This window comes from Dromiciops gliroides, chromosome 5 (assembly GCF_019393635.1).
Source record: "Dromiciops gliroides isolate mDroGli1 chromosome 5, mDroGli1.pri, whole genome shotgun sequence".
NCBI lineage: Eukaryota > Metazoa > Chordata > Mammalia > Microbiotheria > Microbiotheriidae > Dromiciops > Dromiciops gliroides.
The window spans coordinates 200,445,304-200,459,865 of NC_057865.1; the positions used below are offsets into that span (position 1 = coordinate 200,445,304).

At 40.8% G+C, this 14,562-nt stretch overlaps 1 protein-coding gene across 3 annotated transcripts in view; it reads right to left on the minus strand.

Moving 5' to 3' along the window:
* NINJ2 (ninjurin 2) overlaps positions 1-14,562 on the minus strand; it is a 162,542-nt gene that overhangs the window by 78,855 nt on the left and 69,125 nt on the right. Inside the window, exon 1 of one of the 3 annotated variants that reach the window (XM_043967981.1) lies at positions 8,423-8,545. The exons of the other annotated variants lie outside the window; for them this stretch is intronic. The gene's annotated coding sequence lies outside the window, so the exon portion shown is untranslated. Of the gene's footprint in view, positions 1-8,422; positions 8,546-14,562 lie in introns of those variants that run through there. 3 annotated transcript variants of the gene reach the window in all.

Sequence of the window (14,562 nt, forward strand, 5' to 3'; positions counted from 1 at the left end):
GCCCCATAGACATCTCCAACTCAATATGGCAAAAACAGAATTCACATCATTTCTCTTCCTACTCTCCCCTCTTCCAAATTTCCCTATTATGTAAAGGGCAACACCATCTTCCAGTCAATGAAGCTTTCAGTCTCTGTACGCTCTTGGCCATCCCACTCAACTCACTCCACATATCAGTGTGTTGTGGTCTTGACATTTCTGCCTTCACGTATCTCTTGTATTTGTTTTCTTATCTCTAATTTCACATAGCCACCACCTGATGAAGGCCCTGACTCTGAATACCTGGACTTTCAATAGTCTGCTGGCCTGATCTCCATGCCCTGTTTTCTCCCCACTCCAATCCATTCTGTCACTTAGCTGCCAAAGCTGACCTTCTTAAAGAACAGGTCTGACCACGTCACCATCCTGCTCATTGAGTAGGATTTACTATTACCTCCAGGGGCAAATATAATATCCTTTGTTTGGCACCTGGAATGTTTTCCCTCCCTACTTCAACCTCCTGTCTCCTCTGGCTTTCTCGCAAGACTGACCTCAAATCCTACCTTCTAAAGGAGGTTTTTCTCAGTCTTACCACCCCCACTATTAGTGCCTCCCCTCTGAGATTAACTCCCATTTATTATACATATATCTTATATGTACATAGTTGTCTGCATGCTGTCTTCATAGTTAGAATGTGAACTCCTTGTGGCCTGGGACTGAGTTTTTGCATTTCTCTAATTATTAGTGATTTGGAGCATCTTTTTTTGTGTGTGTTTTTTTGGTGCGGCAATGGGGGTTAAGTGACTTGCCCATCGTCACACAGCCAGTAAGTGTCAAGTGTCTGAGGTCAGATTTGAACTCAGGTCCTTCTGAATCCAGGGCTGGTGCTCTATCCACTGTGCCACCTAGCTGCCCCCTGGAGCATCTTTTAATATGACAATTGATAGTTTGTGTTTCTTCCTTTCTATTTCAGTAATCACTGAAATCTACCATATAGAACTTTTCTAAAACTCTATTCAGGTCTTTAACTTCTTATTTAATCTTTCTTTTGTTTTTTGATTCGTCAAGATCTGAAGAGAGCATATTAAAGTTACCCCCTTATCATTTTGCTGCCATTTCTCCTAGCAATTTAATGAACCATTTCTTTAAATATTTGGATGATACATCATTCAGTGCATATATATTATGTATTGATATTGATTTGTTGTCTAAGTTGCTTTTAAGCAAAAGGCAGTTTCCCTTTTGGTCTCTTTTTAGGTACATCTGTTTTCACTGTGACCGTGTCTGAAATTGCTACCATTAGATTTCTTAGTTTACCTGAAGCATAATAAATTTTGTTATAGCCCCCAGGCAGCTAGGTAGTACAGTTAATAGAGCTCTGGGCCCTCAAGAACTCAGGAAGACCTGAGTTCAAATCCAGCCTCAGACACTTTCTGACTGTTTGACCCTGGGAAAGTAACTGTAAATTGTTATATTAATAACACCCACATTCCAGGATTGTTGTGAGGATCAAATGATATAATATTTGTAATGCATAGACACATAGTAGGTGCTTAATAAAAAAATGTCATAACTCAAGACCTTACAAAAATGAATATTGAGAACTATCTTTCCATGTAATTGGGAAAAAAATAAAAGTTTGGCTAGGAAACTCTTATAGAACTTTATGAATTCTTCTCCTGATCCTACCTTCTCACGGCCACTTTTATCTACCTACCTAACCAAGTACTAGGCATGTAATAGGCACTGAAATGATGCTTTCAAATGAATGATAATTAATTCTCTGTTACAATTTCTGTCAGCAGCCTGAACTTCTGCCCTTTGCACAATTCCCAAATTTAAGATGATCAAGGCATTAATTCCAAAATGCAGCTCTCATGCAGGTGGTGATTGACTGACTCATGACCCCATCTGCTGACTCCACACTAAAGCCTCTTACAGAGGTTTTTCTCAAGGCCAACCTTATGGAAATCATGTCATTTTTCTGGGCTAGATATGTCTTCATTTATAAAATAAGACTGTTAGACTGGATATGCTCATAGATCTGGAGCTGAAAACGACTGTAGTCCAACACCTTTCTTTTGCAAATGAAGAAACTCAGGCCCAGAGAATTTAAATGACTTGTCCAAGGTCATAAAGGTAGTAAGTGGCACACTCAGGGTTTGAATTCAAGTCATCTGACATTAGAGCTGATGCTCATTCTTCTGTATCACCCTGTCCACCACCAACCCCACCAACCCCAAGAAGGTGCCTTCAGTACCTGTGGAGGGAAGGTGGTTTGGGAGAGGGAGCAGGGAAGATATTGGATGTGCTGAATGTAAAGTAACTCTATGATATCTAGTTGGAGATGTCCAATAGGTAGTCGATGAGGTGGGATGGAGCTAAAGCAAGAGATTAGATCTTTGAGTCATCGCTAAAGAAATGATAATTAGATACATAATCGATCAAATTATCTGGGAGGGAGGGGGAGAGAGAGAGAGAGAGAGAGAGAGAGAGGAGGGGAGGGGAGGAGAGGAGATGAAGAAAAGGACATTTAATCTTAAGGAACTTTGACAGAAGGCCCATAAGGACATGGATAAGGAGAGTTAAGGAAAGGGCAGACAGACCTCTGTCAGGAAAACTAAAGGAGGAAAAAGTACCCAGGACATAAAGGTGGTCAACAGTGGCCAAAATGCAACAGAGAACTGAAAAAAGGATGAGAATTAATAAAAGGTTATTAACTTTAGCAAACAAGAGATTGTTAGTAACCTTGGAGAGAGTAGTTTCATTCTCTGTGAACTCTCAAACCCATGACCCCATCAATTCAATGACAGAATTGTAGGACCGGAAGGCACCTCAGAGGTCACCTAGTCCAGCCTCCTCATTTTACAAATGAAGACACTGAGGTCTAGAGAAGTCCAATGATTTCCCCAAGGTCCCACTGCTCATTTCCGAGCTGTGAACCAGGGCCCCTGACTCCTAATTGAATGTTCTCACTGGGCACCATGATGTAAGAGGTTCAGCAGGTGGCACTCTTACTGCATTGTCCCTACCCTCCCTGCCTTCTTTCTCCTAGCCCAGGGCCTTTCCTTGTCGCTCTCCTCCTTAACCTGACCCATTTCTTTCTTGCTCTTTCTCCCACTTTTATCACATGCTGGCCCTCAGACTCTGCCCTAACCTTACTTGGGCTTTTTTGCTTTATGCCTCACAAGGGATCACTTGGAGCACCCTCCTGAAAACATATTTCTGGAAAGTCTTGGTTATTTTCCTCAGTCTGTTAAGAAAACAAACAAACAAAAAAAAGCCCCTAAAACCTGAGGTGTCTCACACCTCTGGGATAAGCCGTCCTCCTAGAACTATGCTGTTTGTCTCAGCTCACTGTCAGAAAGAAGCCTTGGGGCAGGGCTGAGTTTTTGCATGCTGAGGTTTGCTCTGTCAGCGTCAGCACTCTAAGAAAAACAAACAGCTGTCTGTCACTTGAATCTGTGAGAGCTGGCCTGTATGCTGAGGTGCTGAGTTCAAAAGACTCCGTTTCAGGTTGTCACCCCTTACTTACCAGCCCTATACTTGCCTCTGTCATCAATACTATCCCATTCCTGTTTTGCCAATCAGGCTTTCACTGATATGCCACACCTTCCCCCGCCCCCTTGAAGAACTAAGGACGCGGAAAAGGAACACGACCCAGCACCCACTCTCTGAATTTATGAAGGGAGTGCTAGGATATTTATCCCTGCCCTATCTGTGTCTCATTTGAGAAGACACAATCAGGGGGCAGCTAGGTGGCACAGTGGATAAAGCACCAGCACTGGATTCAGGAGGACCTGAGTTCAAATCCGGCCTCAGACACTTGACACTTACTAGCTGTGTGACCCTGGGCAAGTCACTTAACCCTCATTGCCCCACAAAAAAGAAAAGAAACAGAGAAGACACAATGAATTAGTGAATCCCTCCACTCATGTTTCCCTTGACATGCTCCCAGCATTCCCTCTGAACTCCTTCCTCACCTGTCTGTTCCCCCCCACTCCCACCCCAACCCTCCATTTGGTAAACCTTTTCACCCAGACTGGACTGACTAGGATTCAGGTCCTCCTCTTGCCCTGTGTTGCTGCTGGGGATATTCTTAGGCTTAATCACAAAACTGAACTTATTTATGGTTCTGGGGACCTACATGCTCCTGTCCTGCACACACTGGGGAGGGGAAGAGCGGCAGGGTGAGGATGGGAGCAGTTCTAGCTACTTTCCTTAGTGGGGAAGAATCAAACGATCGGACTTTAAATCCCAGTTCTGCCACTTTGTACCTGGGTGACCAAAGGCAAGTCACACTTCACCTCTCTGAGTCTCTGAACTACTTATAAAATAAGGGAGCTGGACTTAGTGACCTCTAAGGGCCCCTCCAGCTCTGAGTCTATGAACCAGTGGCTCGGCTCATATTTCTTCATGACATGGCCCAGGTCCCTTGAAAGCGATGCCAGGAAGTTTCGAGCTTTTGGCTGATTTGACCAAGCTTGTAGTAGTTTCCAGTACAGTTCCAGAAATATAGATGGGATATATATCTGTCATCTGAGTTTCAGCAAAGTGATTACATGGAGCCAGCATGGCTTTAAGAACAGGTCGTGCCAGACAAACTTCATTTCCTTTTTTGACAGGGTTACTCAACTGGTACATTAGGGGAATGCTGTAGATAGAGTTTACCTAGATTTTAGCCAAGCTTTTGATAGAGTATCTCATGCTGTCCTCATGGAGAAAGAAGATGGAGAGATATTGACTAGATGACAGACCAACTAGATGGATTTAAGAACTGGTTGAGTGACCTGACTCAAAGAGAAGTTGTTATCCACTCAATGTCAATCTAGTTGAAGGTCCCAAGTGTGATCCCCTAGAGATCTGTGTTTCACATTTTTTTAAATCAGTGCCTTGGATAAAGGCATAGATGGCATGTTCATCAAACGAGCAGATGGCAAAAAACTGGAAGAAATGGATGACAGAGTCAAGAGTCAAAAAGATAATGAGAGCATTGGGCTGAATCTTGAAGGAAGTTCAATAGGGATAAATGTTTTCTTCTTGATTCTTCTTCTTCTTCTTTTTTGCACGGGGCAATGAAGGTTAAATGACTTGCCCAGGGTCACACAGCTAGTAAATGTCATTTGTCTGAGGCCGGATTTGAACTCAGGTCCTCCTGAATCCAGGGCCGGTGCTTTATCCACTGTGCCACCCAACTGCCCCCTAAATGTCTTATCCTTGAGTACAAAAAAAAAATCAACTTCATAAATCTAAAATGGGGGAATATGGGATAGCAGTTTGTCTGGAAAAATTAGGAAGAATTTAAAGAGAAATATGAAAATTTGCTATGGTTTTGTAAATATTTGGTTATCACTAGAGTAAAATTTGATATTTTGTCTCATTAAATGTGCTTCTTTTTTGTTTTTATATTTTTTAAGTTTACCTGCTAATTTTTTTTTAAATGAATTTAGTTAAACTTTAGTTACTTTAGTTTGAGAAAAAGATACATGGTGCTTTCTGTTGAATATTCAATAAATGTTTGTTAAAAATAAAATTAAATTTCCTGAGTGCACACCCTAGTAACATGTGTTGGGCATGCCTATGCTCAAAGTTGTTGATATATATATATATATATATATACAGTCACATATATTTCCTACCTTTCCCATTGTTTACCTAATCTGTTTCCCCCAGATAACTTCCAGGAAGTGTTATGAACACCTTTTGCAGTGGTTAAAAACAATTATTGTGTTATTTTATTCCTTTAATAAATTGTTAAGAATATTGATTAAAACATTTTATTATTAAAAAAAATTAATCATCTGACTGTGAACTTGGGATGAGGTTGGGGAGGGGGAAAGTACTAAGAAGAAAGAAAAGCTGGGGATATGAGATCCCAAAGATTTGACCTTTAGAAGAGAAACTTGTGATCTCTAGACTGATGTTGGCACAAGGTTACTAGTGGTGAAATGGCAGGGAACATTCTGTTTGGGTGTGCCCTGGGCTCATTTCGTCACAGTGAAAAATGCTGCATTTACTGCAGCTCATAGCCAATGGTATTACTAATGTAGACCAGGTGACACAACAGCAACCAGTCCCAGCCCAGAAGGTCAGCACCCCAACCTTTCTCCCACGTTCAATGCTCAGCTCTGTGGTGGATACTTGTCCCTGCAGCAGTCTTTATGGAACAGAATTCTATTTATTTGCACCCGTCACAAGACTTCCTAATGAAGCTCAGACCAATATAGGATCAAAGTCCCAGGCTGCTTTCCTCTTCAAACAATGCTGTAAATCCCTGGTGCTCCTAAAGGTGCTTTGCCGCAAAAGCCTATTGATAGTATCAATGGGAGACAGCTAAGTGCTCTGAGATCTTTAGAGGGATGGCACTAAGGAAACACATGTTATTGTGAATTAATATTCTCAATAAATTAACTCTACCAGTGATCCCCTACAACTGCTACCCCACAGTAATTCTAATGTAAATTCTTTTCTGGGTAGCCACAGAATCTCAGAGCACCAGCTAGTGAAATCCATACATGAACAGGATCTGCACTACACTGAGCCCTCTTTCTACTACCTGTGAAATTGTACCCATCCCTTTTTGAGAGATGCTTATATGTCCTGGTCCTTTCTGGTGAACTAATAATAATAATAACAATAATAATAATAGCTAACATTTATAAAGTACCTACTATGTGTCAGGAACTTTGCTTTATAATTATTATTGTAAAGTAACTTATTGTAAGGTAAATTTATTATAAAGTACTATAAAGTCCACTTTACAATTATTATCTCATTTGGTGCTCACAACAACCTTGGGATGTAGGTGCTGGTATTATCCCCATTTTACAGATGAGGAAACAAGCAAACAGAAGCTAAGGGACTTGCCCAAGGTCACATAGCTAGTAAGGGTCTGAGGCTGGATTAGTACTCAGGTCTTCTTTTTTTTTTTTTTTTTGCGGGGCAATGGGGGTTAAGTGACTTGCCCAGGGTCACACAGCTAGTAAGTGTCAAGCGTCTGAGGCCAGATTTGTACTCAGGTACTCCTGAATCCAGGGCCGGTGCTTTATCCACTGCGCCACCGAGCTGCCCCAGTATTCAGGTCTTCTTGCTCCAGGCCCAGAGCTCTATCCATTGGCCATCTAACTATTGCATTCTCTCTCTCTCTCTCTCTCTCTCTCTCTCTCTCTCTCTCTCTCTCTCTCTCTCTCTCTCTTTCTCTGTGTCTCTGTGTCTCTGTCTCTATCTCTCTCTGTCTCTCTGACTCTCCCTTTCTCTCTCTTTGTATGTCTATGTCTTTCTGTCTGTGTCTGTGTCTGTGTCTGTCTCTCTGTCTCTCTCTGCCTCTGTCTCTATCTCTGTCTGTCTCTGTCTCTGTCTGTGTCTGTCTTCCTGTCTCTTTGTCTCTGTCTGTCTCTGTCTCTCTGTCTCTCACTCTCCTCCCCCCAAAAGTATATTGGGACCTTTTTAAACCTCTTCCTTGGAATTCTCAGGAAGGGATGCTCCGCCTCCAGCGACTATGGCTGCTCTTAACACTGGACAGTGAGACCTAATTAGCTCTTCTGCTTTATGTTTTTTTTCCTGAACACAAGTGATAGAACAGTGATCCTGAGATGGTTATTTCCAGGTTTGTTGTCTACCTTGTGGACTCAGAATACCCAGAGTCACTGAAAAGTCTGAATGATTGGCAGCAGGAGGTGCAGGAGAGTTTTGACCTATTCATACAAGCAAAACAAATTTCCTGATCCTGAATTAGGAGGATTAAAAGAGGAGAAGTGAAGAAAAGCAAAGAACTAGAATCTAAGAGGTTTGGGGTGGGGAGTGCTCATCAACTGGATAATGGCTGAATAAATTGGAATATGAATATAATGGAATATCGTTGTGTTATCATAGAAGTCCTGGGTAGGAGTTAATGCAGAGTGAAGTAGTCAGAACCAGGAGAATAATTTATCCAAAGTCAAAACACTGTAAAGAAAAACAAATTTGAAAGACTTAAGAACTCTGATCATGTAATAATGAGGACCTATTGGGAAGCATATTACCCACCTCCTGATAGAGAGGTCATGGACTCAAGGTGGCAAAAGAGACATACATTTCTGGGCATAGCTACCATGTGGGTTCATTTTGCTTGATTATGTTTGTTACAATGTGAGTTCGTTCTTTTTTTATTTCTCTTCTTTTGAATTGGGGGAGGTTGGGAGGATGGATGATTACTACTAATGATGTCAAAAGAAAAAATGAGGCTTTTGAAATATTTTTTAAATGAACAGAAGAAGAAAAAAATAAATGTATAAGGAAACACTGGCAGGATAGTATTAAAAGTAACATGTGGGATTTATTGTATTTAAAAAAAAAAAGCAGTATGAAATGGAGATGTGAGATGCGCTGTGAACATGGAACTGCTCTCTTGTTTGGGCTTTTAAGTTCAGAATAAAAAAAAACATAAGTTAAACAAAGACATTACCTCCTACTCAGGAGACCCAATGTTTATACATATAAGCAGAGTATGAAGAAAATTGAGAAGGGAGGGAGTTCTCACAAGTAGGAAAAGCAGAGAACGCTTCAAGTTGGATGTGAAACCTGGTCGACACCTTGAATGATTCTGAGAAAGAGAGATGAGTGTTTTTTCCAGGCAAGCCGAACATTTCCTAGGAAAAACAAAAAAGTAGGAGATGGAGTATTGAGTCTAATTTGTCAAGAACATAAGCATTAGTGAAAGAGGGCAATATAAAATAAGGTTGAAAAGGTAGGAAGGATTCAGACTGTCCTAAATGTGAGGCTAAGGAGATTATGCATAATCTTAGAGAAAATGAAAGTCATTGGAGGTATTTGAGCCAGGGAGAGAGTGACTTAGTTAGACTTGTGTCTAGCTTTGAAGAAGCTAGGATAGCAATCGTGATATCAGACAAAGCAAAAGCAAAAATAGACCTAATTAAAAGAGATAATCAAGGAAACTACATTATGCTAAAAGGTACCATAGACAATGAAGTAATATCAAAAATATTTACAGCAGTAGGGGCAGCTAGGTGGCACAGTGGATAGAGCACCAGCCCTGGATTTAGGAGGACCTGAGTTCAAATCTGGACTCAGACACTTAACACTTACTAGCTGTGTGACCCTGGGCAAGTCACTTAACCCCAATTGCCCCGTCCAAAAAAATATATATATTTACAGCAAATTTCTCTGATAAAGGCCTCATTTCTCAAATATATACTGAGTATAGAACTGAGTCAAATTTATAAAAATAAGAGCCATTCCCCAAATGATAAATGGTCAAAGGATGTAAACAGCCAGTTTTCAGAAGAAACCAAAGCTATCTATAGTCATATGAAAAAATGTTCCAAATCACTATTTATTAGAGATATACAAATTTAAACAACTCTGAGGTACCACCTCACACCTACCAGAAATGACAAATGCTAAAGGGGGTGAGAGAAAAACAGGTATACTAATGAACTGCTTCTGGAGTTGTAAACTACTTTAACTATTCTGGAGAACAGTTTGGAACTAGGCCCCAAAGGCTATAAAACTGTGTATACCCTTTGACCCAGCAATACCACTACTAGGTCTGTTTCCTATATGGTCAAAAGTATTTATAGCAGTTCTTTTTGTGGTGGCAATGAATTGGAAATTGAGGAGATGTCTATCAATTGGGAAATGGCTGAACAAGTTGTGGTATGTGATTATGACGGAGTACTAGTGTGCTATAAAAAAAGACAAGGAGGGTGGTTTCAGAAAAACATGGTGAGAAGTATATGAAGTTAAGTAAGAAGAACTGGGAAGTCACTATGCCTAGTGACAGCTATATTGTAATGATAATCAACTGTGAAAGATTTGGCTACTTTGATCAATACAATGATTCAAGACAATTCCAAAAGTCTCACAATGAAAAAATGCTATCTACCTCCCAAGAGAGAACTGATGAACTCTGAATGAAAATTGAAGTATAATTTTTTCACTTTATTTTTCTTACTTTTGGGGGGAAATATGGCAAATATGAAAATCTATTTTGAACTATTTCACATGTGTAATTGATATATTGTTTGCCTTCTCAGTGGGAGTGGGAGGGGGTGGGAGGAAGGGAAGGAATTTGGAACTCACGATTTAAAAATAAAAGAATATTTAAAGTAAATAATAAATTGAAATATTAAAAAGCAAAGAAAGATTGCTTTGGCAGTGAATTGCATGGAAGATGGATTGTAAAGACAAGAAATTGAAAGCAAGACAAAATGGAAGGCCTGAAAGAGGCTGGTGGCTTTATGAGTGGAGAGAAGGGAATGCATGAAAGAGAATTTGGAGACAACTGAAACACTAGGCAGCTGGAGGATGACAAAGAGGAAAGAATCAAGTTATATATCTTAGGTTATGAACTTTATGTCCTGGGATGATGGTGATGCCCTCATCAGAAACAAGGAAGATTAGAGGAATGGAAAGATTGTGTTTTGTTTTGTTTTGTTTTGTTATTGCAGAGCAATGAGGGTTAAGGGAACTTGCCCAGGGTCACACAGCTAGTTAAGTGTCAAGTGTCTGAGGCTGAAATTTGAAACTCAGGTCCGCCTGAATCCCAAGGACAGTGCTTTATCCACTTGCACCAACCTAGCTGCCCCGGAATTGAAGATTTAACAAGGAAATATAATGAATTCTATTTGAGAGGTCAGCACCCTTGTAGGAGACAGGAGCACTAAACTTAGAGTCAAGAAGATCTGTGTTCTTCCTGTTCCTGCCTCCCAAATTTATTAGCTGTATAACAGGTCATTTAATCTCTCTGGGATCTCGACTTTCCTCATCGGTTAATGAAAGGGTGGGACTTCCGTAACCTCCGTATGGCCTCTTTCCCAGCTTCCTAAATCTATGATCCTATTATACTCTGTTGATTTGAGGCAGGTTTGCACATCCAGCGCGGAGCTATCCATCAGACTGTTGATGATTTTTTATTAAGGATTAGGAGGAGAGATTAGAGCTAGATATATAAATTTGAGATTCATTTGAATAGGTATGATAGTCGAAACTATGATGAGGTCTTCAAGATAGCAAATGTTGACAAAGAAGAGAAGGGGCCCAGACAGAGTCAAGAAGGCAGTAAATGGATGACCAAACCCAGTAAAAGATATTGAGAAGTTATTCGCAAGCACTGGCCGAGCCAGTGCAGCAGCTATCTTACAAACCTCCTCATTTAGGCACAAGGGGGTCTCTGTCCTTGCTTCTCTGTCCACGCTTTGTGTGATTCCAAGTGTTGATGGTACATTTTTTTTTTTTTTGCTTTCTTTGTTCAATTGTTCCAGTGGCTCTAATGACCTCACATTATTTCCCTTTGTTTTGTCACCAAAGTCTGAGCAGCTGTATCTTGGCAACAATGTCGGGGCAACAGTCCCCAGTGAGGGTTTCTGCTTTGAAAACCAGAAGGCTTGGCTCCATCCCAATTCATTGCCAAGGAGTCTCCAGCTCAGTTCTGTCATTTTCCCTCCCCAAGTGCTGAGAAGATGCTGTTTTTCTCCTACATCCTTCCTCAAATGCCTGAACATCCAGAGTCCTGAAACCTTGGCCCACACATGCTCTTAAGCCCATACGGCCAGAGTATTTGTTGACCCTGACTACACTCTTGTCATCATTGTTGCTCTCTGCCAGGCAAGACTGGTTTCTGGACAGTGAGCAATATGGTAAGAAAACCCACAGAAAGCACCTCAGGAATACAAACATCTCATTTCTCCTAATGCTGGTCCCCAAAACGGGAGAAACAACCAGGAAAGTATGTACAATACAATAAGGACAAGCCCAAGATCAAATGCCTGGTACTGATTATGACTGTCCAGCCATGCCACTCACCTATGCTTTCCTCACAATCCTCACCATTGCCTGTAGGCCAGTCTGAACAATGATGAAGTGAGGTAATACGTGTAAAGTGCTTTGTAAACCTAAAGCAACATATAAATGCTATCAATTAATAATGATGTTTCGAGCTCATTCCCTCTGTATGACTCAAATATCCTGGATAACTGGCACCTTTTGATAAAAGTGCTGAATAATCAGTGGGCTCCCTATTACTTTTAGGATAAAATGCAAACCTGGCTTGGCATTTAAACCTTTCATAATCTCACCCCACCCTACTTTCCCATACTTATTTCACCTCTTCATGCATTCTTTGTTTTAGTCAAACCAGCCTACTCATCATTCCCAGAGTTTGGCATTTAATCTCCTATCTCAGGGCTCTTGCAAGGACTAGGTCACATTCTTGGAATGTTTTTCTTCCTCACCTGTGATGCTTAGAATCCTTAGCTTCCTTCAAGGTTCAATCATGTGACACCTCCTACAGGAAGCTCCCTCTAGATCTTCAGATTATATTGCATGTATTAAGTAGATTTTAAGCCCTATTGCAGCAGGAACTCAGTGCCTTGCACATAGTAGGTTTCTAAATAAATGTTTTTTTGTTATTGTTGAGACTATTAGCATCCAATTTAACCCAGTTATAAGCATTTTTGTGAGAATCATACTCAGTCCCCCACTGTTCTCTGTTCTTCAAAGCCCAAAGTATTTTTTTTTCTCTTTGAAGACTATGTGCACCAACACATGTGCATCCATTTCCCTGTGAGCTAAACTGGCCTGTTTCCTGAGCAGCTTGTGAAATGCTAAGGTATTACTTTTATTTGTTCAAGTATACAAAATTCTTCCTAAATTCCAACAGATTTTTTCCAACTATGACCCCATACCTATACTGTCCAAATGCTAAGTTGTACTTGTAGATTTGTAGTTTCATGTGTAAGCATCCTTTTTATTGTACTGTGTTATGGAAATGCTTGTTTTTTTTTCTGGGAACTGAAAATGAAATAAATTTTTAATAAAAGATACTTTAAGACTAGCCTTGGAGTCAGCAATACAATCATAAAAGGGTCCTCCAGAGTTCATCTAGTTCAAAACAATAATAATAATAATGATATTTATTATTAACACTTTAAGGTTAACAGAACACTTTTCTTTTGTTTGTTGTTGTTGTTGTTGTTTTTTAGTGAGGCAATTGTGGTAAGTAGGACTTGCCCGGGTCACACAGCTAGTAAGTGTTAAGTGGCTGAGGCCGGATTTGAACTCAGGTACTCCTGACTCCAGGGCCAGTGCTCTTATCCACCGTGCCACCTAGCTGCCCCCAACAGAACACTTTTTCTTAGCAACTTTATGAAACCAATAATAAGAGTAAAATTATCTTTATTTAACAGAAGAGGAAACTGAAATTCAGAGTGGTTAAGTGATGTGTGGAAGATGGGATTCAGGCCTGGTTATTCTGATTCCATCTGCAGAGGACCCAATATAAACATTCACTGATAGAAAAAACACTTTCTTTGCTCTTAAAGTTCCTTTTCCTATTCCTCATTGAAATATCTATTCCCTTGAGGTTATGCCATCCTTCTGTCACACAGTCTGGATTTCTATCACAGTAATATGTTGTTGTTCAGTCATTTCAGTCTTCATGACTCTTCATGACCCCATTTGGGATTTTCTTGACCAAGAAACTGGAGTGGTTTGTCATTTCCTTCTACTCATTTTACGGATGAAGAAACTGAGACAAACAGAGGGTTAAATGACTTGCTCAGGGTCACACTCACTTGGTAAGTGGCTACGGTCAGCTTTGAATTCAGGTCTTCCTGACCTCAGGCCCAGTGTTCTATCCGCTGTGCCAACTATGCTGCCCATCACTGTAATATATTAACCTCCAACAATCTTCTTTTTTCAAGAAGTACCTGGCTCAGTCTTTCTTTTCATAGTATCTCCTACCCTCCTATGCCTTCCTAATTGATTCTCTGTTCCACTCTCCACAGAGGATGTTCTAAACCACCTCTTCTCCCCTCAAGTCTCCTATACATCTCCCTCCTGACTTCTCTTAGCATAGGACCGTTGTCTCTTATTTTCCCGAGAAAATAGTAGCTGGTTCTTATGAGCTCCCTCTCTCTCTCCTCTTCATCTCAAATCCCTTGACATTATCTCCAAATCATTCTTCTCCTTTCCAAGGTCCAACCTCTCCTTGTGTGCCCTAGATTTCATCCTATGCCATTATTTTCAGCAGACTGCAACCTCGTTTACACCTAGGCGGCCAGGTGGAACAGTGATAGCATAATGGAGTTAGAGTCGGGAAGAACTGACTCCAAATCTGGTCTCAGACACTTCCACAGCTCTGGGGAGGCTAAGTGAGCCTGCTTTTGGAAGTACATGATGATGGGTAATATGAGAGCCCTGCTCTTCACTTCAGAGCATAGCTATTCTATAAATATTTCCTACATGCTACCACTCAGTTTAGAAAAGAACTTTCAATTGGCTACTGAGCCAGAACTAGGTATGCATCGAAAAGCACAAAACAGAGCAAAGCGCTATTTTTTGTCCTGCCTTGTTACAGAAGAGTGAGGACTGCGATAAGCCTCAGGAAAAAGGAGACAAACAGACTGAGAGACAGAGACAGAGGTGAGAGGGAAGGAGGGAGGGGAGGGAGAGAGAGAGAGAGAGAGAGAGAGAGGAGAGAGAGAGAGAGACTGACTATTTCTCTCTAGTTGTGACTGGACATGAAGACAGAGTACATGGTCTGGCCTGTTGGATTTTTACCTATTGTGTCTATTTTTCCTCCCT